We start from the raw sequence: 3,920 nt of genomic DNA, 5'->3' as shown, positions 1-3,920 counted from the left end.
GTGTGTGTGTGTGTGTGTGTGTGTGTGTGTGTGTGTGTGTGTGCGTGTATGTATGTATGTATGTATCATTTAATAAATGAAAAATGCATTAGATACTAAAAAAACGTTTTTAGTATTTAATGCATTTTTCATTTATTGAGTAACTGAACGCCACACAACCCGACTTTTGTTAGCGGTAAGTATTTTTTATATCATTTGATAAATACGGGATTTAAGTGATGTGAGCCACTAAGTTTTCCTGCTCAGATAGTTCAGTAATCGGACGGGCTTGTACAGCGTGCTATATAGGTTTTTGAGCCTGAATGATTGCAGGATGGTACACACAGCATGCTATACAAGCTCGTCCAAGTACTGTATTAGCCGAACGTGACACAATGACTCATTACTCGAATGGGCTCTGGTGCCCAAAGTGCGACTGTAACATAAAACATAATTAAATACCTTCACCAGGCGGCGCTATTAAATTAGTCGTGGTTTGGGACAATACTGGCAGAAACTTATATCAGAATGAATATATATATATATATATATATATATATATATATATATATATGTGCCTGACTTTATACTCTTGCTTGATGTGGATGGGAATCATTCTAAGGCGTCTCTGAGGCGTCATCGTGCGTAGAGCCGACCAGGTTCACCAGTGCTCGCCATCGCAGGTAGTCTCGTACCAGTCTCTTTGGACCCCCCAAAGTCAAGTCCGTAGACATTTTCCCCAATCACGTCCAGCCAGCTGGTGCGGGGCCTACTACGAGAACTCTCCCAGCCTGCAGTTGCTGCGTCGAATGAGAGTAAAAGCCGGGTAGGATGACCTATTATTGTCCGCAGAGATATATTAGGATGGGTGTAGGTGGTTCATCAAGAATTTGTTGGAGGTTATATCTAGGAACTGTTTGAATTTATTGGGTCTTTTGCTTCCCTTACGTGTCTTGGCATGATATTAAAGTGAGTATGGCCAGCAATCTAGGTGAAATAGCTCTGTCTCGTTGCTGTAATGCGAGACGAGCGCGATTTTTGTAGAGAACAAATGGCACGGTAACCAAAACTTGAGTGACTTTTGCATAAAAGTAAAAAGAAAGTTGATGCCAAACTATTTGAGCAATATTGATGGAATATTTTCCACATCATATAAATGATATAGCTCTCACGGTGGTGTTGGGGGAATATGGTCTAAGCTTCTGGAGCAGATCTCAGTAATTAAAGGCTGTCATATGAGTGTGATTGATCTCTGGAGTGTTTCAATTTGTATACTTTGTTTCGTGTAAGGAAATCACAGTGGATGGCAGATTCAAGGTAAAGCCTTTATTCATAGAAGCATTTATTCAAAATCCAGAGTATTGATAGATACTCATAAATAAACCCCACCCCATACTCACACTCACGCACACATACACACGCCACGCATGCACACATATGCATATATTTATATGTGAGTGTAAGCGATTCAGCTACATACATGCATGCATGTATGTATGTATGTATGTATGTATGTATATATATATAGATAGATAGATAGATAGATAGACGAAGAGGCCTTTGACGATTATTGATATTGAGGTATTGTGCTCTATGTTTATGTGCGTCTGTCTGCGTGATAAGAACAATACAACAATATCTAAAAAATACTTTTTCACCTGTTTATTTAAAGGGCAGGAGCCATACATTTGCTTCACACTTTTCAACGAGACACATTTTGACTATCAGCGTACCTATATACATGTTTTCACTGTGCGTTTCACTTGGTATTTTTGTACTTGTTCTTGCGGTGTGTGTTTGTGTCTATACATAAACATACTAAATGCTTTGCCCTATGTCTATTCTAAGAGGAAAATGTGTATATATATATATATATATATATATATATATACATGTATGTATGTATATGTATATGCATGTATGTATGTATGTATATGTTAGCCTGTAAAAGAAAATTACTATGGCGTAGGAACGAGTATAGGAAGCTATTGTATCAATTAACAAACTAAGTTCTTGTTTCAAGTTAGAAGACATGTCATTGTGACGATATGACAGTGTATTTAAACATAGTTGCTGATGGCAGTGACATATTGTCGAGTCTCCTGTTCCTCTTTGAAAAGTTGCATACATATATAATGCATACATACATACATACATACATACATACATACATACATACATACATACATACATACATACTGAGTGTTTGAGTTAGATGTGATAGATTGTATAAAAGGAAGACAATATCCTATCCAAAAATAATTATACGATGGGAAATCAAAAATTATGCGCGCTTGCTTCTGTAATTTATTAGAACAAAAGCAGTAGTCGAACAATTACATCATTTTCGACATATTTTCCTTGCTTCCCGATGCACTTCTTCCAGCAGCTCACATGCTCTCTTATTCCATCGGTGAATAAGGTTTTCCACTGGTCGTGCAGCTATTTATGCACGGCTTTAACGGTGTGAGCGGCCGTATGTAAGCGTGCATTCTCTTGCAACAATAACGTTTGACAATATACCTTGGTGCTGATGCGAATTGCTGGTTTCAGTTTGTTGGCCAGTATTTCACTGTAGTCTACACAGGTGATTGTAGATCCTTTTTTGAGTTACTGTTCCAGTATAGACCCTTTTGCACTCCACCCTCCTCCAAAGAAAATTTACATCAGTTTTTCTGCGGAAGATTGAGTCTTGAATTTCTTTTCCGATGGTGATTTCCGGTGTTTCCACTCCATACTGTACCTTTTGTATTCTAGCTTAAAGTGATGGCCTCAGGTCTCACCTCCTGTGACTATTCTCTCCAAAAGTTTTATTTCAAGATGTCTTGCAATAGAGAAAGAGCCGGTTTCTAAACAAGATCCAAGGCTCCTTCATTGGAATTTCAACAACATTAACAGGGTATGTATGTATGTATGTATGTATGTATGTATGTATGTATGTGAGCAGATTTACATGTTTTGTTTTATGTATGTATTCTCATGCATATAGTTACATATTTAGACATGCTCATATATACTTAAACGGTAAACTTCTGGAAAGTTTTACAGATGTTTACAGTTCCAGTGATGAATTGGATCTGTAGTTTTCAAATCAGCTTTCTCCTTTCTGGTTTTGAGAAGTCTAATTTCTCAAGATTGGTATTTAAGCAGTGTGTTACATATTCCAGTGCCCCAATAATTACAAGTATAAACCTGAACTTGTGATATGTATGTATGTACGTATGTATGTATGTATGTATATGTGCAGATTTGTATGTTTTGTTTTATGTATGTATTCTCATGCATACAGTTGCATGTCTAGACACGTTCATATATACTTAAATGATAAACTTCTGGAAAGTTTTACAGATCTTTATAGTTCCAGTGATTGCTTGGATCTGTAGTCTTCGAAGCCTAATTTCTCAAGATTGGTATTTAGGCAGAGTGTTACATATCCCAGTGCCCCAATAATTACAGGTACAAACCTGAACTTGTAATCTGGATAGAGAATCTGTAGATTCATCAATAGTTCAGCGTATGTATGTATGTATGTATGTATGTATGTATGTATGTATGTATGTATATGTGTGTATGTATGTATGTATGTATGTATGTATGTAGCTTACTTTTATCTTCTAGATATCTTGCCATCGGAGAAAAAGTCGGTTTCTAACCTTGATCCAAGGATCTTTCACTGGGATTTCAACATCAACATCGTAGTTATGTGATTGTGTGTTTGTGCAATTACTTGGAGTCAGAGCATGTGCAGATATGTTTTGTTTTATGTATGTAAACACATACATATAGTTGCATGTCTAGACATATGCATATGTTCATATATGCTAAACTTTTGGTAAGTTTTACATATTTTGGCATCGTCTCTGTATGTACGTACCTCAATGTGTGTATATGTGTGTGTGTGTGTGCGTGTGTGTGTGTGTGTGTGTGTGTGTGTGTGTGTG

Source organism: Octopus bimaculoides, chromosome 2 (assembly GCF_001194135.2).
Source record: "Octopus bimaculoides isolate UCB-OBI-ISO-001 chromosome 2, ASM119413v2, whole genome shotgun sequence".
Taxonomy (NCBI): Eukaryota; Metazoa; Mollusca; class Cephalopoda; order Octopoda; family Octopodidae; genus Octopus; species Octopus bimaculoides.
This window is presented reverse-complemented; position numbering follows the sequence as displayed.